The sequence below is a fragment of the Dendrobates tinctorius genome, unplaced genomic scaffold (assembly GCF_039654945.1).
Source record: "Dendrobates tinctorius isolate UK_male_01 unplaced genomic scaffold, ASM3965494v1 ptg000151l, whole genome shotgun sequence".
Lineage (NCBI taxonomy): Eukaryota > Metazoa > Chordata > Amphibia > Anura > Dendrobatidae > Dendrobates > Dendrobates tinctorius.
In genome coordinates, this window is record NW_027361818.1 from 1716035 (window position 1) to 1739485 (window position 23451).

General features: G+C 38.6%; 5 non-coding genes across 5 annotated transcripts; all 5 read right to left on the reverse strand.

Moving 5' to 3' along the window:
- Positions 1 to 8000: 8000 nt before the first annotated feature.
- On the reverse strand, positions 8001 to 8082 carry TRNAS-UGA (transfer RNA serine (anticodon UGA)). Its single transcript has one exon. It is a non-coding gene; the product is annotated as a tRNA-Ser (tRNA).
- Positions 8083 to 9656: 1574 nt separating this feature from the next.
- On the reverse strand, positions 9657 to 9738 carry TRNAS-UGA (transfer RNA serine (anticodon UGA)). Its single transcript has one exon. It is a non-coding gene; the product is annotated as a tRNA-Ser (tRNA).
- Positions 9739 to 11334: 1596 nt separating this feature from the next.
- Positions 11335 to 11416, reverse strand: TRNAS-UGA (transfer RNA serine (anticodon UGA)). The gene has a single exon. It is a non-coding gene; the product is annotated as a tRNA-Ser (tRNA).
- Positions 11417 to 13829: 2413 nt separating this feature from the next.
- TRNAS-UGA (transfer RNA serine (anticodon UGA)) lies at positions 13830 to 13911 on the reverse strand. Its single transcript has one exon. It is a non-coding gene; the product is annotated as a tRNA-Ser (tRNA).
- Positions 13912 to 17793: 3882 nt separating this feature from the next.
- Positions 17794 to 17875, reverse strand: TRNAS-CGA (transfer RNA serine (anticodon CGA)). Its single transcript has one exon. It is a non-coding gene; the product is annotated as a tRNA-Ser (tRNA).
- Positions 17876 to 23451: the final 5576 nt, after the last annotated feature.

Genomic DNA, 23451 nt, shown 5'->3' on the forward strand with positions numbered 1-23451 from the left:
ATGACATAGAAGAGGAGGTGATGGATGACCCAGCTGTTGACCCAGATTGGCATCCATTGTGGGAAGAGGGTGCTGCTTCCAATAGCTCAGATGAGGAGCATCCACAGCAGACATCGACATCGCAACAGCTGTTATCTGGCAGGCCCGGAGCACTCCAAAGACAGGTTCCAAACATCAAAAGAGTTGCTGGACAGCTTGTCCAGAGGGTCAAAAGATCACAGCGTGCTAGGCCGCAAAATGTCTGCCAAAGTAGGAAGAGTGCAGTGTGGCACTTTTTTGAACAAAATCCTCATGATCAGGCCAAGGTTATCTGTAAGAAGTGCGCAAAGACCTTTAGCCGAGGGAAAAATCTGAAAAATTTGAATACCAGTTGCATGCTTAGACATTTAACCAGCATGCACTTGCAAGCGTGGACACAACACCAAACCTCAAGTGCCACATGTGCAACTGATCACAACGAAGGTAGTCAGCAACGCTACATTGTTTCCCCCACTGTAAGCCCACCGGTTAGCACAGCAGCAAATGTTGAGGTGTCGTTGCAAGGCCACAGCAGTCAGGGAATCCCACTGTTATATCAACGAAAGACTGATTCTAGGCCATCAGAAAGAACACCAACTCCATCACCATCATCAACCCTCTCTCAGTCCGCCCTGTCCACCGCTACTTCCACCATATGCAGTTCTCAAGTCCAGCTCACCCTCCCAGACACTATGAGTAGGTCAAGAAAGTACTCAGTCTCTCATCCGCGTACACTGGGTTTGAACACCCACATTGCCAAACTAATCTCATTTGAGATGATGCCCTTTCGGTTGGTGGAAAGCACAGCTTTCCGCGAACTCATGGCCTATGCAGTACCACGCTATGACCTACCCAGTCGCCACTTCTTCTCTCGCAAAGCCATCCCAGCCCTCCACCATCATGTGAAAGACCGCATTGTCCATGCAGTCAGTGAGCAGAAAGGTGCACCTCACAACTGATGCATGGTCCAGTCGGCATGGCCAAGGCCGTTACGTGTCCATCACTGCGCACTGGGTTAATGTGGTGGATGCAGGGTCCACAGGGGACAGCGGTGGTGGGACAGTGCTGCCTAGCCCACGGTATAGGAAACAGTTGGCTGTAGGCGTTCGACCCTCCTCCTCCTCCACCTCCTCCAGAAGCGAAAGCTCGTCCACAGAGCGCAGTCGTACGAGCACTCCATCTGCAGCTGCTACTGTTGCACACGATGTGTCCCCCTATCGAGCAGCTAGTGGAAAGCGTCAGCAGGCTGTGTTGCAGATGATGTGTTTGGGCGACAAACACACCGCCGAGGTGCTGGCCGAGTACTTGAAGCGACAAACTGAGTCATGGCTGGGCAGTGTACATCTTGAGGCAGGCAAGGTAGTTAGTGATAACGGCCGTAATTTTGTGGCAGCCATAGCCCTTTCAAAACTCAGCCACATACCTTGCTTGGCTCACACCTTGAACCTGGTGGTGCAGTGCTTCCTCAAAAATTATCCGGAATTAACAGCCCTGCTCCAGAAGGTGCGAAGACTGTGCGCGCACATCCGCCGGTCGCCTGTACACTCCGTTCGTATGCAGAAGCTGCAGTGATTGCTCCACCTTCCCAACCACCACCTCATTATCGACATTGCAACAAGGTGGAACTCCACCCTGCACATGGTGGAGCGGCTGTGCGAGCAGAGGCAGGCCATAATGCATTTGTAGGAGGATACACGGCCATGCACTTTGAGAGCAGACATGGAGTTGACAGGTGTGCAGTGGTCGAAGCTGAAAGACCTTTGTAAAGTCCTTCAGTGTTTTGAGGAATGCACACGGCTGGTAAGCACAGATGACGCCATCCTAAGCATGAACATCCCACTTATGCGTCTGCTCATGCAAACTTTGACGCACCTTAAGGAGCAGGCGTCTGCAGCCAATGTTGATGAGGAGGAAGAGGAGGAGGGAATCCTTGATGACATTCAGCCATTGTCTGCTCAGGGACCTCTCCTGGACGAGGTGGAGGAAGAAGAGGAGGAGGAGGAGGATGATGGGGATGATTACTTAGGGGAGGAGGATGCATCTCGTGGGGCAAGTGAAAATGTTGGCGTGGAAAGGTCTGGTACAGGGTTTGTGCGTGACTGGAGGGATGTGGATTTGCCAGAAAGTGCTCCTCCACCCAGCACTCGCAGTGCATCATTGACACCGGGAACATTGGCCCACATGTCAGATTATGCCTTGCGGATCCTAAAAAGGGACCCCCGCATTGCCAAAATGATGAACAATGACGACTACTGGTTGGCCAGCATCCTGGATCCACGCTATATAGGCAAATTACAAAACATCATGCCACAGGAGAACCTTGACCTAATATTGGCTAATAAACAAGCAACTCTGGTAAATCGGTTGCTTGAGGCATTCCCAGCACACAGCAGCGGTGATGGTTCTCACACGAGCCGTACGGGCCGGGGGCAGCTTGGCAGAGGTGTTCGTGGTGCACACAGCAGAAGTGGCGTTGGAGACAGGGGTTTCATGACAATGTTGTGGACTGATTTTTCAAATACCGCTCACACAACTGGTAATACTGCATCGATGGAAAGTGACAAGAGACAGCAGTTGTCAACTATGGTAACAAACTACTTTTCTTCCCATATCGATGTTCTCCCACACAGGTCATTCCCCTTTGACTATTGGGCCGCTAAACTGGACACCTGGCCTGAATTGGCACAACATGCCTTACAGGAGCTCGCTTGCCCAGCTGCAAGTGTGCTATCGGAAAGAGTCTTCAGTGCAGCTGGATCAATCCTGACAGAAAAAAGGACCCGTCTGTCAACCCAAAATGTGGATGATCTAACCTTCATTAAAATGAACCACGCATGGGTTTCCAAGGATTTTGTCCCACCTTCCCCTGATGACACATAGGGTGATAGAAAAATGGCTTGCTTTGGTCCACCTCTTCCTGGTACTTCACCTATTTTGCCTTTTGCATCAGCTGAATGTCCAACATCAACATATGCCACTTTCTAAAACTTCCTAACTGTGCTGCCTCCCCCCCCATGGCCGGGGTCACCACCTACCGCACGACACCGTGCGAGTGCCGTTGCCCTGGACAGGTGGGTAGGCCGACTCTTGGGCGCGGGCACTGGCACAGGGTCCCTCATAGTGCAATCAAGTGTCTCTGACGTGGTGGTGCACACCCGCCGTCAGACACACCGCTGTACTATGAGGGGCCCAGTGCCAGTACCGATGCCCACGAGTGGGCCCCCCTTGCTTGGTCAGGGCCCCAGCATTTGCAATCTTTACCTCTCCCTGCTCCTCCACTGTGTAATCTGGGCCGTCAAATCCATACTGTGCCTGACACCGTCTGAGCCTGCCTCCTGAGACATATATTTTGAATGTGTACGCTATCCATACATGTTATCCAGGCATACGGTACCATTTCTAACCTTTGTGCAATCACGTGCAATCCATACTGGGCCTAACACCGTCTGAGCCTGCCTCATGCTGTATAGACATATATTTTGAATGTGTACACTATCCATACATGTTATCCAGGGATAAGGTACCCTTTCTAACCTTTGTGCAATCACGTGCAATCCATACTGGGCCTAACACCTCTCTGAGCCTGCCTCATGCTGCATAGACATATATTTTGAATGTGGACGCTATCCATACATGTTATCCAGGGATACGGTACCCTTTCTAACCTTTGTGCAATCACGTGCAATCCATACTGGGCCTAACACCGTCTGAGCCTGCCTCCTGAGACATATATTTTGAATGTGTACGCTATCCATACATGTTATCCAGGGATACGGTACCCTTTCTAACCTTTGTGCAATCACGTGCAATCCATACTGGGCCTAACACCGTCTGAGCCTGCCTCCTGAGACATATATTTTGAATGTGTACGCTATCCATACTTGTTATCCAGGGATACGGTACCCTTTCTAACCTTTGTGCAATCACGTGCGATCCTTACTGGGCCTAACACCGTCTGAGCCTGCCTCCTGAGACATATATTTTGAATGTGTACGCTATCCATACATGTTATCCAGGGATACGGTACCCTTTCTAACCTTTGTGCAATCACGTGCAATCCATACTGGGCCTAACACCATCTGAGCCTGCCTCATGCTGTATAGACATATATTTTGAATGTGTACGCTATCCATACATGTTATCCAGGGATACGGTACCCTTTCTAACCTTTGTGCAATCACGTGCAATCCATACTGGGCCTAACACCGTCTGAGACTGCCTCATGCTGTATAGACATATATTTTGAATGTGTACACTATCCATACATGTTATCCAGGGATACGGTACCCTTTCTAATCTTTGTGCAATCACGTGCAATCCATACTGGGCCTAACACCGTCTGAGCCTGCCTCCTGAGACATATATTTTGAATGTGTACGCTATCCATACATGTTATCCAGGGATACGGTACCCTTTCTAACCTTTGTGCAATCACGTGCAATCCATACTAGGCCTAACACCGTCTGAGCCTGCCTCCTGAGACATATATTTTGAATGTGTACGCTATCCATACTTGTTATCCAGGGATACGGTACCCTTTCTAACCTTTGTGCAATCACGTGCGATCCATACTGGGCCTAACACCGTCTGAGCCTGCCTCCTGAGACATATATTTTGAATGTGTACGCTATCCATACATGTTATCTGGGGATACGGTACCCTTTCTAACCTTTGTGCAATCACGTGTAATCCATACTGGGCGTGAGAACGGCTGGCGAGCTGTTAAGCAAGCTACAGCACCTGTCCAGACAAGTACAGGGATTCCCTAGCGAGGAGACTTATTTGATTGTTTTCAATGTTGGGACAGCAATTTTTGGGGAGCACTATACTCTGGAGAATGATAGATGGGGCCCACCATACACTGGAACATTCCAAAGGTGGACATCAGACACTGGAGCAGCATTTACAGGGCCCATTATACACTAGAGCATTAGAAATGGGGCCCATTATGTTTGGAGCATTGTTTGGGCCCATAAGACAGTGGAGCTTCATCCATGGGGACCAACATATACTGTAGCATTATGTGGAGCTCATCATATACTGTTTCAAACATTATATGGGACCAATGATTCTGTATGGAGAAATAGATGGGCCTCGTCATGAGATGTAAAAAGTGAGGTATTTTTCATTGTACTATACCGCTATTTCTCTGCCGTATCGGAGCATGATGAGTTGTGGTATGTGTTAAAGGGGCGCTCTTTCGCCCAGGGCACATGAAAACCTGGAGCCAGCCCTCCCCCCCCACAGTTTGTAGCCAAATAACCCCCATTTTTCAGTGCGTAACTTGTATTATGAAGTTAATTAAGGTTGACAAGCTTAAGAAAGAAGAATTGATGCTTTTGGCATTCAAATGGGCACTGTAGGTGTTTCCTGTCCTCCTCTCACTGCCGACTTTTATTCCCCATTGACTTACATTGGGTTTCATGTTTCGGGATGACCCCGACTTTTCCCTATAATTGGACGATCTTGCTCGACCCGACTTTTGGAAAAGTCGGGTTTCACGAAACGAAACGCGACCCTAAAAAACCAAAAGTCGCTCAACTCTAATTTCGAGTCCAACGCCTTAACCACTCGGCCATCACAGACAACTGTTGAATAATCTATCAGATGTTTTTGCCATGTGAGCACAGAGGCAGAGCCTGTGAGAAGATTTTGGTCTAAGTTCACCTGAATCTCTACTGAACTACACAGCCATGAGCATGAAAACTAGACTGACTTACTGAAGAGAAAGAAGTGGTCTGAGATCAAAGAGTAGAAGGAGATAAATGGATTGTATATTAAGAAACGCAGTGATTTTGTTGACCACATGTTTCTCATGCTTAAAATTGTGGTTGGACACCGCGCACTGCCAGGGAATTAATCTGCATTTTTTTATTATTCCCAACTTTTACTATATTTTCTTTTCACTAATCTTTCATAAGCAAAATCCAATCTTTTCAAAACTAATACAATAAACTGAACATGATTTCATCCAACATGAAGATTTCAAGTCCATCGTCTTAAAAATGCAGCCATCAAAATATATGGCATTGCTGATGGTTCTCAGTTGTCTTTTTGGAACCAGTTTAAATACTTTAATTGACATTTTATTGCTGAAAGAAAATTGGTGTAGAGGATTTCCAGCTATCAATGCATAGATTTCTATTATCTGCAAATGATGTCATCAATATCAGGGGAAACATCTAGTAATATTTCTTTAAGTTTTAATACTTGTTAATTTCATTCTTGAGACAGATATTGAGTCAAACACATTTAGTTGTCCCATTTTCATATGTCTTGGCCCATTTTAATAATATACTGTACATATTATTTTACTCTTTTCGAGAAAGTCCAAAGTTTTGACCAAGTTAAACACTGCACTGTGAACAGGATTTGAACCTGTGTGGGGATTTGCGGCCATCACAGCCAATTATAGACTCACTTTATCAGATGTGTTTGCCATGTGAACACAGAGAACAGCCTGTGAAAAGATTTTGGCCTAAATTCGCATGAATATCTATTGTAGGATACAGCCATGAGCAAGAGAACTTGACTGACTTACTGAAGAGAAAGGAGTGGTCTGAGATTAAAGAGTAGAAGGAGATGAATGGATTGTATATTGAGAAACGCAGAGATTTTGTTGACCACATGTTTCTCATTGTTAAAATTGTCTTTGGTTTCCGCACACTGTCAGGGAATTAATCTGCATTGTTTTATTATTCCCAGCTTTTACTATATTTTCTTTTCACTAATCTTTCATGTGCAAAATCCAATCTTTTCAAAGGTAAAACAATAAACTGTGAACACGATTTCATCCAACATGAAGATTTCAAGTCCATCGTCTTAAAAATGCAGCCATCAAAATATATGGCATTGCTGATGGTTCTCAGTTGTCTTTTTGGAACCAGTTTAAATACTTTCATTGACTTTTTATTGCTGAAAGAAATTTGGTGTAGAGGATTTCCAGCAACCAATACATAGATTTCTATTATCTGCAAATGATGTCATCAATATCATGGGAAACATCGAGTAATACTTCTTGGAGTTTTCATAATGCTAAATCTCATTCTTGAGGCAGATTTCGAGTCAAACATGTTAAGTTGTCCCATTTTCATATCACTTGGCCCGTTTTAATAATATACTGTATATATTATTTTACTCTTTTCGAGAAGGTCCAAAGTTTTGACCAAGTAAAACACTGCACTGTGAACAGGATTTGAACCTGTGTGGGGATTTGCGGCCATCACAGCCAATTATAGGCTCACTTTATCAGATGTGTTTGCCATGTGAACACAGAAAACAGCCTGTGAAAAGATTTTGGCCTAAATTCGCATGAATATCTATTGTAGGATACAGCCATGAGCAAGAGAACTTGACTGACTTACTGAAGAGAAAGGAGTGGTCTGAGATTAAAGAGTAGAAGGAGATGAATGGATTGTATGTTGAGAAACGCAGAGATTTTGTTGACCACGTGTTTCTCATGGTTAAAATTGTCTTTGGTTTCCGCACACTGTCAGGGAATTAATCTGCATTGTTTTGTTATTCCCAGCTTTTACTATATTTTCTTTTCACTAATCTTTCATGTGCAAAATCCAATCTTTTCAAAGGTAAAACAATGAACACGATTTCATCCAACATGAAGATTTCAAGTCCATCGTCTTAAAAATGCAGCCATCAAAATATATGGCATTGCTGATGGTTCTCAGTTGCCTTTTTGGAACCATTGACTTTTTATTGCTGAAAGAAATTTGGTGTAGAGGATTTCCAGCAACCAATACATAGATTTCTATTATCTGCAAATGATGTCATCAATATCATGGGAAACATCGAGTAATATTTCTTGAAGTTTTTATACTGCTTAATTTCATTCTTGAGGCAGATTTTGAGTCAAACATGTTGGAGTTGTCCCATTTTCATATCACTTGGCCCATTTTAATAATATACTGTATATATTATTTTACTCTTTTCGAGAAGGTCCAAAGTTTTGACCAAGTAAAACACTGCGCTGTGAACAAGATTTGAAGCTGTGCGGGGATACCCCATTGGATTTCAAGTACAACGCCTTAACCACTCAGCCATCACAGCCAACTGTTGAATAATTTATCAGATGTTTTTGCCATGTGAGCACAGAGGGAGAGCCTGTGAGAAGATTTTGGCCTTAGTTCACCTGAATCTCTACTGAACTACACAGCCATGAGCATGAAAACTAGACTGACTTACTGAAGAGAAAGAAGTGGTCTGAGGTCAAAGAGTAGAAGGAGATAAATGGATTGTATATTAAGAAACGCATTGATTTTGTTGACCACATGTTTCTCATGCTTAAAATTGTGGTTGGACACTGCGCACTGCCAGGGAATTAATCTGCATTTTTTTATTATTCCCAACTTTTACTATATTTTCTTTTCACTAATCTTTCATAAGCAAAATCCAATCTTTTCAAAACTATTACAATAGACTGAACATGATTTCATCCAACATGAAGATTTCAAGTCCATCGTCTTAAAAATGCGGCCATCAAAATATATGGCATTGCTGATGGTTCTAAGTTGTCTTTTTGGAACCAGTTTAAATACTTTAATTGACATTTTATTGCTGAAAGAAATTTGGTGTAGAGGATTTCCAGCTATCAATACATAGATTTCTATTATCTGCAAATGATGTCATCAATATCATGGGAAACATCTAGTAATATTTCTTTAAGTTTTCATACTTGTTAATTTCATTCTTGAGACAGATTTCGACTCAAATATATTTAGTTGTCTCATTTTCATATGTCTTGGCCCATTTTAATAATATACTGTATATATTATTTTACTCTTTTCGAGAAGGTCCAAAGTTTTTATCAAGTAAAACACTGCACTGTGAACAGGATTTGAACCTGTGTGGGGATTTGCGGCCATCACAGCCAATTATAGGCTCACTTTATCAGATGTGTTTGCCATGTGAACACAGAAAACAGCCTGTGAAAAGATTTTGGCCTAAATTCGCATGAATATCTATTGTAGGATACAGCCATGAGCAAGAGAACTTGACTGACTTACTGAAGAGAAAGGAGTGGTCTGAGATTAAAGAGTAGAAGGAGATGAATGGATTGTATGTTGAGAAACGCAGAGATTTTGTTGACCACGTGTTTCTCATGGTTAAAATTGTCTTTGGTTTCCGCACACTGTCAGGGAATTAATCTGCATTGTTTTATTATTCCCAGCTTTTACTATATTTTCTTTTCACTAATCTTTCATGTGCAAAATCCAATCTTTTCAAAGGTAAAACAATGAACACGATTTCATCCAACATGAAGATTTCAAGTCCATCGTCTTAAAAATGCAGCCATCAAAATATATGGCATTGCTGATGGTTCTCAGTTGCCTTTTTGGAACCATTGACTTTTTATTGCTGAAAGAAATTTGGTGTAGAGGATTTCCAGCAACCAATACATAGATTTCTATTATCTGCAAATGATGTCATCAATATCATGGGAAACATCGAGTAATATTTCTTGAAGTTTTCATACTGCTTAATTTCATTCTTGAGGCAGATTTTGAGTCAAACATGTTGGAGTTGTCCCATTTTCATATCACTTGGCCCATTTTAATAATATACTGTATATATTATTTTACTCTTTTCGAGAAGGTCCAAAGTTTTGACCAAGTAAAACACTGCGCTGTGAACAAGATTTGAAGCTGTGCGGGGATACCCCATTGGATTTCAAGTACAACGCCTTAACCACTCAGCCATCACAGCCAACTGTTGAATAATTTATCAGATGTTTTTGCCATGTGAGCACAGAGGGAGAGCCTGTGAGAAGATTTTGGTCTAAGTTCACCTGAATCTCTACTGAACTACACAGCCATGAGCATGAAAACTAGACTTACATACTGAAGAGAAAGAAGTGGTCTGAGATCAAAGAGTAGAAGGAGATAAATGGATTGTATATTAAGAAACGCAGTGATTTTGTTGACCACATGTTTCTCATGCTTAAAATTGTGGTTGGACACCGCACACTGCCAGGGAATTAATCTGCATTTTTTTATTATTCCCAACTTTTATTATATTTTCTTTTCACTAATCTTTCATAAGCAAAATCCAATCTTTTCAAAACTAATACAATAAACTGAACATGATTTCATCCAACATGAAGATTTCAAGTCCATCGTCTTAAAAATGCAGCCATCAAAATATATGGCATTGCTGATGGTTCTCAGTTGTCTTTTTGGAACCAGTTTAAATACTTTAATTGACATTTTATTGCTGAAAGAAATTTGGTGTAGAGGATTTCCAGCTATCAATACATAGATTTCTATTATCTGCAAATGATGTCATCAATATCATGGGAAACATCTAGTAATATTTCTTTAAGTTTTCATACTTGTTAATTTCATTCTTGAGACAGATTTCGACTCAAATATATTTAGTTGTCTCATTTTCATATATCTTGTCCTATTTTAATAATATACTGTATATATTATTTTACTCTTTTCGAGAAGGTCCAAAGTTTTGACCAAGTGAAACACTGCACTGTGAACAGGATTTGAACCTGTGTGGGGATTTGCGGCCATCACATACAATTATAGGCTCACTTTAACAGATGTGTTTGCCATGTGAACACAGAGAACAGCCTGTGAAAAGATTTGGGCCTAAATTTGCATGAATATCTATTGTAGGATACAGCCATGAGCAAGAGAACTTGACTGACTTACTGAAGAAAAAGGAGTGGTCTGAGATTAAAGAGTAGAAGGAGATGAATGGATTGTATATTGAGAAACGCAGAGATTTTGTTGACCACATGTTTCTCATGGTTAAAATTGTCTTTGGTTTCCGCACACTGTCAGGGAATTAATCTGCATTGTTTTATTATTCCCAGCTTCTACTATATTTTCTTTTCAATAATCTTTCATGTGCAAAATCCAATCTTTTCAAAGGTAAAACAATAAACTGTGAACACGATTTCATCCAACATGAAGATTTCAAGTCCATCGTCTTAAAAATGCAGCCATCAAAATATATGGCATTGCTGATGGTTCTCAGTTGTCTTTTTGGAAACAGTTTAAATACTTTCATTGACTTTTTATTGCTGAAAGAAATTTGGTGTAGAGGATTTCCAGCAACCAATACATAGATTTCGATTATCTGCAAATGATATCATCAATATCATGGGAATCATCTAGTAATATTTCTTGAAGTTTTCATACTGCTTAATTTCATTCTTGAGGCAGATTTTGAGTCAAACATGTTGGAGTTGTCCCATTTTCATATCACTTTGCCCGTTTTAATAATATACTGTATATATTATTTTACTCTTTTCGAGAAGGTCCAAAGTTTTGACCAAGTAAAACACTGCGCTGTGAACAGGATTTGAATCTGTGCTGGGATACCCCATTGGATTTCAAGTCCAACGACTTAACCACTCGGCCATCACAGCCAACTGTTGAATAATCTATCAGATGTTTTTGCCATGTGAGCACAGAGGGAGAGCCTGTGAGAAGATTTTGGTCTAAGTTCACCTGAATCTCTACTGAACTACACATCCATGAGCATGAAAACTAGACTGACTTACTGAAGAGAAAGGAGTGGTCTGAGATCAAAGAGTAGAAGGAGATGAATGGATTGTATATTGAGAAACGCATAGATTTTGTTCTCCACATGTTTCTCATGGTTAAAATTGTCTTTGGTTTCCACACACTGTCAGGGAATTAATCTGCATTGTTTTATTATTCCCAGCTTCTACTATATTTTCTTTTCACTAATCTTTCATGTGCAAAATCCAATCTTTTCAAAGGTAAAACAATAAACTGTGAACACGATTTCATCAACATGAAGATTTCAAGTCCATCGTCTTAAAAATGCAGCCATCAAAATATATGGCATTGCTGATGGTTCTCAGTTGTCTTTTTGGAACCAGTTTAAATACTTTCATTGACTTTTTATTGCTGAAAGAAATTTGGTGTAGAGGATTTCCAGCAACCAATACATAGATTTCTATTATCTGCAAATGATGTCATCAATATCTTGGGAAACATCTAGTAATATTTCTTTAAGTTTTCATACTTGTTAATTTCATTCTTGAGACAGATTTCGACTCAAATATACTTAGTTGTCCCATTTTCATATATCTTGGCCTATTTTAATAATATACTGTATATATTATTTTACTCTTTTCGAGAAGGTCCAAAGTTTTGACCAAGTGAAACACTGCACTGTGAACAGGATTTGAACCTGTGTGGGGATTTGCGGCCATCACAGACAATTATAGGCTCACTTTATCAGATGTGTTTGCCATGTGAACACAGAGAACAGCCTGTGAAAAGATTTTGGCCTAAATTCGCATGAATATCTATTGTAGGATACAGCCATGAGCAAGAGAACTTGACTGACTTACTGAAGAGAAAGGAGTGGTCTGAGATTAAAGAGTAGAAGGAGATGAATGGATTGTATATTGAGAAACGCAGAGATTTTGTTCACCACATGTTTCTCATGGTTAAAATTGTCTTTGGTTTCCGCACACTGTCAGGGAATTAATCTGCATTGTTTTATTATTCCCAGCTTCTACTATATTTTCTTTTCAATAATCTTTCATGTGCAAAATCCAATCTTTTCAAAGGTAAAACAATAAACTGTGAACACGATTTCATCCAACATGAAGATTTCAAGTCCATCGTCTCAAAAATGCAGCCATCAAAATATATGGCATTGCTGATGGTTCTCAGTTGTCTTTTTGGAAACAGTTTAAATACTTTCATTGACTTTTTATTGCTGAAAGAAATTTGGTGTAGAGGATTTCCAGCAACCAATACATAGATTTCGATTATCTGCAAATGATATCATCAATGTCATGGGAATCATCTAGTAATATTTCTTTAAGTTTTCATACTTGTTAATTTCATTCTTGAGACAGATTTCGACTCAAATATACTTAGTTGTCCCATTTTCATATGTCTAGGCCCATTTTAATAATATACTGTATATATTATTTTACTCTTTTCGAGAAGGTCCAAAGTTTTGAACAAGTAAAACACTGCACTGTGAACACGATTTAAAACTGTGTGGGGATTTGCGGCCATCACAGCCAATTATAGGCTCACTTTATCTGATGTGTTTGCCATGTGAACACAGAGAACAGCCTGTGAAAAGATTTTGGCCTAAATTCGCATGAATCTCTATTGTAGGATACAGCCATGAGCAAGAGAACTTGACTGACTTACTGAAGAGAAAGGAGTGGTCTGAGATTAAAGAGTAGAAGGAGATGAATGGATTGTATATTGAGAAACGCAGAGATTTTGTTGACCACTTGTTTCTCATGGTTAAAATTGTCTTTGGTTTCCGCACACTGTCAGGGAATTAATCTGCATTGTTTTATTATTCCCAGCTTTTACTATATTTTCTTTTCACTAATCTTTCATGTGCAAAATCCAATCTTTTCAAAGGTAAAACAATGAACACGATTTCATCCAACATGAAGATTTCAAGTCCATCGTTTTAAAAACGCAGCCATCAAAATATATGGCATTGCTGATGGTTCTCAGTTGTCTTTTTGGAACCAGTTTAAATACTTTCATTGACTTTTTATTGCTGAAATAAATTTGGTGTAGAGGATTTCCAGCAACCAATACATAGATTTCTATTATCTGCAAATGATGTCATCAATATCTTGGGAAGCATCGAGTAATATTTCTTGAAGTTTTCATACTGCTTAATTTCATTCTTGAGGCAGATTTTGAGTCAAACATGTTGGAGTTTTCCCATTTTCATATCACATGGCCCGTTTTAATAATATACTGTATATATTATTTTACTCTTTTCGAGAAGGTCCAAAGTTTTGACCAAGTAAAACACTGCACTGTGAACAGGATTTGAATCTGTGCGGGGATACCCCATTGGATTTCAAGTCCAACGACTTAACCACTCGGCCATCACAGCCAACTGTTGAATAACACAGGTCAACAAAAAAAAAATTTTTTTCTGGTGTCCAAAATATTTTAATGAATTTGGGGTATTTTTGGGGTGCTGATTCTGAATATGCTATCAGTTTTGCCAGATTGGCTCAAGTTTTTGAGATTTTTGGTATCTTATTTATAGCACTTGTTGGTAAATGCGACGCATCATCTCATTAATTTCTTTGGATTAGTACTTGAACTGAGCAGTTCTCAATATAGTTTTGTGTTAATTAGTGTTCTAAAAGTTTGTTCATAGCTTGATTTTTGCACTAACTTTATGTTGTTGTCTGTTTTCCAGTGAAAAGCATGAACTCATCAAGAAGAAGTTGTCTTAACGATCCAGACTCATTCTGTTACATTTGTGGTGAATATACACTGCCAAAACATAGAAGAAACATAACAGACTTCGTTAAAAAAGTGTATTTTGCCTATTTTGGGGTTATGCTTGGGGACCAAGACAAGTTTTGGGCACCACACATAGTGTGCAAAGCATGTATCGAATTATTACGAAAATGGAGCAAAGGACAAAGAACAAGCTTCAAATTTGGTGTTCCAATGGTGTGGAGAGAGCAAAAAAATCATCATGATGACTGTTATTTCTGTGCAGTGCAAGTACAAGGATTCAATAAGCATAAGAAACGAAAATGGGAGTATCCTAACATGGAATCTGCAAGAAGGCCTGTCCCTCATTGTGAAGATGTGCCTGTACCTGTGTTTACCATGTTACCTGACCTTCCCCCACCTGATGATGATGAAATGCAGGGTATGGAGCTAAGCATTAGTTCTGGAAGTGAACTAGAATATGAAGGAAGTTTCAGAACACCTACGCAATTTACCCAAGGAGAGCTCAACGATCTAATAAGAGACCTCAACCTCTCAAAAAGTGCATCCGAACTTTTAACTTCAAGGCTAAGTGAAAAAAATTGTCTGACGCCTGGAACTAAAATTACATCTTACAGGACCAGAGAAGAAGCACTTCTTCCATTTTTCTGTGAAGATGACCTACTTGTATATTGTAAGGATATTCCTGGCCTGATGCTGCAAATGGGTTTACAAGTATATCGTCCTGTAGACTGGAGGCTTTTCATAGATAGTTCTAAAAGGAGTTTGAAATGTGTTTTGTTGAACAATGGCAATCAGTGTGCATCTCTTCCAGTAGCTCACTCAACTAAACTTGCAGAACAATACCAAAATGTCAAAATGGTCTTGGAGAAACTGTGCTACCATGAACATTCGTGGCTGATATGTGTTGATTTAAAAATGGTCAACTTTTTACTTGGACAGCAAAGTGGATACACAAAGTATCCTTGCTTCATCTGCATGTGGGATAGTAGAGCAAAACATCAGCACTGGGAGAAACTGAATTGGCCTCCAAGGGACACCTTGACAGTAGGAGCATCAAACATAGTGAACGAACCTTTGGTGGACAGGGAAAAAATCATTCTACCACCACTTCACATAAAGTTAGGATTAATGAAGCAGTTCGTCAAGGCATTAGACAAAGATGGTAATTGCTTCATGTACATCTGCAGATCTTTCCCTGGTCTTAGTAGCGAAAAACTGAAGGCAGGAATCTTTGATGGTCCTCAAATTCGGAAACTCATTAAAGATTCAAATTTTCCTAAGGAAATGAATGACATTGAAGCTGCTGCATGGTGTAGTTTTGTGTTGGTAGTGAAGAACTTCTTGGGAAATCAAAAGGCAGACAATTATGAAGAACTGGTACAAAACATGCTATTGAGATTTAGAAATCTGGGTGTACACATGAGCATTAAATTGCATTATCTTCACAGTCACTTGGACAGATTTCCAGAAAACCTTGGAGATTTTAGCGAAGAACAAGGGGAGAGATTTCATCAGGATATTATGGTGATGGAGGAAAGGTACCAAGGCAGATGGGACAGACATATGATGGCTGATTACTGCTGGAATCTACAGCGTGACTGCCCCAATAGCTCACATAGAAGAAAATCATATAAAAAGCGCTTTTCCAGCGATTAAATGTCTCCTATCTTTCATGTCTTGTTCATTTTTGAAGATTACTTTCTAAAACTAGTTAAAATAAACTAAAATCAACATTTACTTTGTTAAATTTATTGTATTCATGACAATATCAATAAAATTAATGCGCGTGTAGCAAATTACGTCTTTTTTTTTACACATTTTATGAAAAATCTCAAAAACTTGAGCCAATCTGGCAAAACTGATGACATATTCAGAATCAGCACCCCAAAGTTACCCTAAATTCAATGAAATATCTTTGGCACCAAAAATGCTGTTGACCAGTGTAATCTATCAGATGTTTTTGCCATGTGAGCACAGAGGGAGAGCCTGTGAGAAGATTTTCGTCTAAGTTCACCTGAATCTCTACTGAACTACACAGCCATGAGCATGAAAACTAGACTGACTTACTGAAGAGAAAGGAGTGGTCTGAGATCAAAGAGTAGAAGGAGATGAATGGATTGTATATTGAGAAACGCAGAAATTTTGTTCACCACATGTTTCTCATGGTTAAAATTGTCTTTGGTTTCCACACACTGTCAGGGAATTAATCTGCATTGTTTTATTATTCCCAGCTTCTACTATATTTTCTTTTCACTAATCTTTCATAAGCAAAATCCAATCTTTTCAAAACTAATACAATAAACTGAACATGATTTCATCCAACATGAAGATTTCAAGTCCATCGTCTTAAAAATGCAGCCATCAAAATATATGGCATTGCTGATGGTTCTCAGTTGTCTCTTTGGAACCAGTTTAAATACTTTAATTGACATTTTATTGCTGAAAGAAATTTCGTGTTGAGAATTTCCAGCTATCAATACATAGATTTCTATTATCTGCAAATGATGTCATCAATATCATGGGAAACATCTAGTAATATTTCTTTAAGTTTTCATACTTGTTAATTTCATTCTTGAGACAGATTTCGACTCAAATATATTTAGTTATCTCATTTTCATATGTCTTGGCCCATTTTATTAATATACTGTATATATTATTTTACTCTTTTCGAGAAGGACCAAAGTTTTCACCAAGTAAAACACTGCACTGTGAACAGGATTTGAACCTGTTTGGGGATTTGCGGCCATCACAGCCAATTATAGGCTCACTTTATCAGATGTGTTTGCCATGTGAACACAGAGAACAGCCTGTGAAAAGATTTTGGCCTAAAGTCACATGAATATCTATTGTAGGATACAGTCATGAGCAAGAGAACTTGACTGACTTACTGAAGAGAAAGGAGTGGTCTGAGATTAAAGAGAAGAAGGAGATGAATGGATTGTATATTGAGAAACGCAGAGATTTTGTTGACCACGTGTTTCTCATGGTTAAAATTGTCTTTGATTTCCGCACACTGTCAGGGAATTAATCTGCATTGTTTTATTATTCCCAGCTTTTACTATATTTTCTTTTCACTAATCTTTCATGTGCAAAATCCAATCTTTTCAAAGGTTAAACAATGAACACGATTTCATCCAACATGAAGATTTCAAGTCCATCGTCTTAAAAATGCAGCCATCAAAATATATGGCATTGCTGATGGTTCTCAGTTGTCTTTTTGGAACCAGTTTAAATACTTTCATTGACTTTTTATTGCTGAAAGAAATTTGGTGTAGAGGATTTCCAGCAACCAATACATAGATTTCTATTATCTGCAAATGATGTCATCAATATCATGGGAAACATATAGTAATATTTCTTTAAGTTTTCATACTTGTTAATTTCATTCTTGAGACAGATTTCGACTCAAATATATTTAGTTGTCTCATTTTCATATGTCTTGGCCCATTTTAGTAATATAATGTATATATTATTTTACTCTTTTCGAGAAGGTCCAAAGTTTTGACCAAGTAAAACACTGCGCAGTGAACAGGATTTGATCCTGTGCGGAGATACCCCATTGGATTTCGAGTCTAAAGCCTTAACCACTCGGCCATCACAGCCAACTGTTGAATAATCTATCAGATGTTTTTGCCATGTGAGCACAGAGGGAGAGCCTGGGAGAAGATTTTGGTCTAAGTTCACCTGAATCTCTACTGAACTACACAGCCATGAGCATGAAAACTAGACTGACTTACTTAAGAGAAAGAAGTGGTCTGAGATCAAAGAGTAGAAGGAGATAAATGGATTGTATATTAAGAAACGCAGTGATTTTGTTGACCACATGTTTCTCATGCATAAAATTGTGGTTGGACACCGCGCACTGCCAGGGAATTAATCTGCATTTTTTTATTATTCCCAACTTTTACTATATTTTCTTTTCACTAATCTTTCATACGCAAAATCCAATCTTTTCAAAACTAATACAATGAACTGAACATGATTTCATCCAACATGAAGATTTCAAGTCCATCGTCTTAAAAATGGAGCCATCAAAATATATGGCATTGCTGATGGTTCTCAGTTGTCTTTTTGGAACCAGTTTAAATTCTTTCATTGACTTTTTATTGCTGAAAGAAATTTGGTGTAGAGGATTTCCAGCAACCAATACATAGATTTCTATTATCTGCAAATGATGTCATCAATATCATGGGAATCATCTAGTAATATTTCTTGAAGTTTTCATACTGCTTAATTTCATTCTTGAGGCAGATTTTGAGTCAAACATGTTGGAGTTGTCCCATTTTCATATCACTTGTCCCCTTTTAATAATATACTGTATATATTATTTTACTCTTTTCGAGAAGGTACAAAGTTTTGACCAAGTAAAACACTGCGCTTTGAACAGGATTTGTATCTGTGCGGGGATACCCCATTGGATTTCAAGTCCAATGACTTAACCACTCGGCCATCACAGCCAACTGTTGAATAATCTATCAGATGTTTTTGCCATGTGAGCACAGAGGGAGAGCCTGTAAGAAGATTTTGGTCTAAGTTCACCTGAATCTCTACTGAACTACACAGCCATGAGCATGAAAACTAGACTGACTTACTGAAGAGAAAGGAGTGGTCTGAGATCAAAGAGTAGAAGGAGATGAATGGATTGTATATTGAGAAACGCAGAGATTTTGTTCACCACATGTTTCTCATGGTTAAAATTGTCTTTGCTTTCCGCACACTGTCAGGGAATTAATCTGCATTGTTTTATTATTCCCAGCTTCTACTATATTTTCTTTTCACTAATCTTTCATGTGCAAAATCCAATCTTTTCAAAGGTAAAACAATAAACTGTGAACACGATTTCATCCAACATGAAGATTTCAAGTCCATCGTCTTAAAAATGCAGCCATCAAAATATTTGGCATTGCTGATGGTTCTCAGTTGTCTTTTTGGAACCAGTTTAAATACTTTCATTGACTTTTTATTGCTGAAAGAAATTTGGTGTAGAGGATTTCCAGCAACCAATACATAGATTTCTATTATCTGCAAATGATTTCATCAATATCATGGGAAACATCTAGTAATATTTCTTTAAGTTTTCATACTTGTTAATTTCATTCTTGAGACAGATTTCGACTCAAATATACTTAGTTGTTCCATTTTTATGTCTTGGTCCATTTTCATAATGTACTGTATATATTATTTTACTCTTTTCGAGAAGGTCCAAAGTTTTGACCAAGTAAAACACTGCACTGTGAACAGGATTTGAACCTGTGTGGGGATTTGCAGCCATCACAGCCAATTATAAGCTCACTTTATCAGATGTGTTTGCCATGTCAACACAGAGAACAGCCTGTGAAAAGATTTTGGCCTAAATTCGCATGAATATCTATTGTAGGATACAGCCATGAGCAAGAAAACTTGACTGACTTACTGAAGAGAAAGGAGTAGTCTGAGATTAAAGAGTAGAAGGAGATGAATGGCTTGTATATTGAGAAACGCAGAGATTTTGTTGACCACGTGTTTCTCATGTTTAAAATTGTCTTTGGTTTCCGCACACTGTCAGGGAATTAATCTGCATTGTTTTATTATTCCCAGCTTTTACTATATTTTCTTTTCACTAATCTTTCATGTGCAAAATGCAATCTTTTCAAAGGTTAAACAATGAACACGATTTCATCCAACATGAAGATTTCAAGTCCATCGTCTTAAAAATGCAGCCATCAAAATATATGGCATTGCTGATGGTTCTCAGTTGTCTTTTTGGAACCAGTTTAAATACTTTCATTGACTTTTTATTGCTGAAAGAATTTGGTGTAGAGGATTTCCAGCAACCAATACATAGATTTCTATTATCTGCAAATGATGTCATCAATATCATGGGAATCATCTAGTAATATTTCTTGAAGTTTTCATACTGCTTAATTTCATTCTTGAGGCAGATTTTGAGTCAAACATGTTGGAGTTGTCCCATTTTCATATCACTTGGCCCCTTTTAATAATATACTGTATATATTATTTTACTCTTTTCGAGAAGGTCCAAAGTTTAGACCCAGTAAAACACTGTGCTGTGAACAGGATTTGCTTTCAAGTCCAAAGCCTTAACCACTCGGCCATCACAGCCAACTGTTGAATAATCTATCAGATGTTTTTGCCATGTGAGCACAGAGGGAGAGCCTGTGAGAAGATTTTGGTCTAAGTTCACCTGAATCTCTACTGAACTACACAGCCATGAGCATGAAAACTAGACTGACTTACTGAAGAGAAAGGAGTGGTCTGAGATCAAAGAGTAGAAGGAGATGAATGGATTGTATATTGAGAAACGCAGAGATTTTGTTCACCACATGTTTTTCATGGTGAAAATTGTCTTTGATTTCCACACACTGTCAGGGAATTAATCTGCATTGTTTTATTATTCCCAGCTTCTACTATATTTTCTTTTCACTAATCTTTCATGTGCAAAATCCAATCTTTTCAAAGGTAAAACAATAAACTGTGAACACGATTTCATCCAACATGAAGATTTCAAGTCCATCGTCTTAAAAATGCAGCCATCAAAATATATGGCATTGCTGATGGTTCTCAGTTGTCTTTTTGGAACCAGTTTAAATACTTTCATTGACTTTTTATTGCTGAAAGAAATTTGGTGTAGAGGATTTCCAGCAACCAATACATAGATTTCTATTATCTGCAAATGATGTCATCAATATCATGGGAAACATCTAGTAATACTTCTTTAAGTTTTCATACTTGTTAATTTCATTCTTGAGACAGATTTCGACTCAAATATACTTAGTTGTCCCATTTTTATGTCTTGGTCCATTTTAATAATGTACTGTATATATTATTTTACTCTTTTCGAGAAGGTCCAAAGTTTTGACCAAGTAAAACACTGCACTGCGAACAGGATTTGAACCTGTGTGGGGATTTGCGGCCATCACACCCAATTATAGTCTCACATTATCAGATGTGTTTGCCATGTGAACACAGAGAACAGCCTGTGAAAAGATTTTGGCCTAAATTCGCATGAATATCTATTGTAGGATACAGCCATGAGCAGGAGAACTTGACTGACTTACTGAAGAGAAAGGAGTGGTCTGAGATCAAAGAGTAGAAGGAGATGAATGGATTGTATATTGAGAAACGCAGAGATTTTGTTGACCACGTGTTTCTCATGGTTAAAATTGTCTTTGGTTTCCGCACACTGTCAGGGAATTAATCTGCATTGTTTTATTATTCCCAGCTTTTACTATATTTTCTTTTCACTAATCTTTCATGTGCAAAATCCAATCTTTTCAAAGGTAAAACAATGAACACGATTTCATCCAACATGAAGATTTCAAGTCCATCGTCTTAAAAATGCAGCCATCAAAATATATGGCATTGCTGATGGTTCTCAGTTGTCTTTTTGGAACCAGTTTAAATACTTTCATTGACTTTTTATTGCTGAAATAAATTTGGTGTAGAGGATTTCCAGCAACCAATACATGGATTTCTATTATCTGCAAATGATGTCATCAATATCTTGGGAAACATCGAGTAATATTTCTTGAAGTTTTCATTCTGCTTAATTTCATTCTTGAGGCAGATTTTGAGTCAAACATGTTGGAGTTGTCCCATTTTCATATCACTTGGCCCGTTTTAATAATATACTGTATTTATTATTTTACTCTTTTCGAGAAGGTCCAAAGTTTTGACCAAGTAAAACATTGCGCTGTGAACAGGATTTGCTTTCAAGTCCAACGCCTTAACCACTCGGCCATCACAGCCAACTGTTGAATAATCTATCAGATGTTTTTGCCATGTGAGCACAGAGGGAGAGCCTGTGAGAAAATTTTGGTCTAAGTTCACCTGAATCTCTACTGAACTACACAGCCATGAGCATGAAAACTAGACTGACTTACTGAAGAGAAAGGAGTGGTCTGAGATCAAAGAGTATAAGGAGATGAATGGATTGTATATTGAGAAACGCAGAGATTTTGTTCACCACATGTTTTTCATGGTGAAAATTGTCTTTGATTTCCACACACTGTCAGGGAATTAATCTGCATTGTTTTATTATTCCCAGCTTCTACTATATTTTCTTTTCACTAATCTTTCATGTGCAAAATCCAATCTTTTCAAAGGTAAAACAATAAACTGTGAACACGATTTCATCCAACATGAAGATTTCAAGTCCATCGTCTTAAAAATGCAGCCATCAAAATATATGGCATTGCTGATGGTTCTCAGTTGTCTTTTTGGAACCAGTTTAAATACTTTCATTGACTTTTCATTGCTGAAAGAAATTTGGTGTAGAGGATTTCCAGCAACCAATACATAGATTTCTATTATCTGCAAATGATGTCATCAATATCATGGGAAACATCTAGTAATACTTCTTTAAGTTTTCATACTTGTTAATTTCATTCTTGAGACAGATTTCGACTCAAATATACTTAGTTGTCCCATTTTTATGTCTTGGTCCATTTTAATAATGTACTGTATATATTATTTTACTCTTTTCGAGAAGGTCCAAAGTTTTGACCAAGTAAAACACTGCACTGTGAACAGGATTTGAACCTGTGTGGGGATTTGCAGCCATCACAGCCAATTATAGGCTCACTTTATCAGATGTGTTTGCCATGTGAACACAGAGAACAGCCTGTGAAAAGATTTTGGCCTAAATTCGCATGAATATCTATTGTAGGATACAGCCATGAGCAAGAGAATTTGACTGACTTACTGAAGAGAAAATAGTGGTCTGAGATCAAAGAGTAGAAGGAGATGAATGGATTGTATATTGAGAAACGCAGAGATTTTGTTGACCACGTGTTTCTCATGGTTAAAATTGTCTTTGGTTTCCGCACACTGTCAGGGAATTAATCTGCATTGTTTTATTATTCCCAGCTTTTACTATATTTTCTTTTCACTAATCTTTCATGTGCAAAATCCAATCTTTTCAAAGGTTAAACAATGAACACGATTTCATCCAACATGAAGATTTCAAGTCCATCGTCTTAAAAATGCAGCCATCAAAAGATATGGCATTGCTGATGGTTCTCAGTTGTCTTTTTGGAACCAGTTTAAATACTTTCATTGACTTTTTATTGCTGAAAGAAATTTGGTGTAGAGGATTTCCAGCAACCAATACATAGATTTCTATTATCTGCAAATGATGTCATCAATATCATGGGAAACATCTAGTAATATTTCTTTA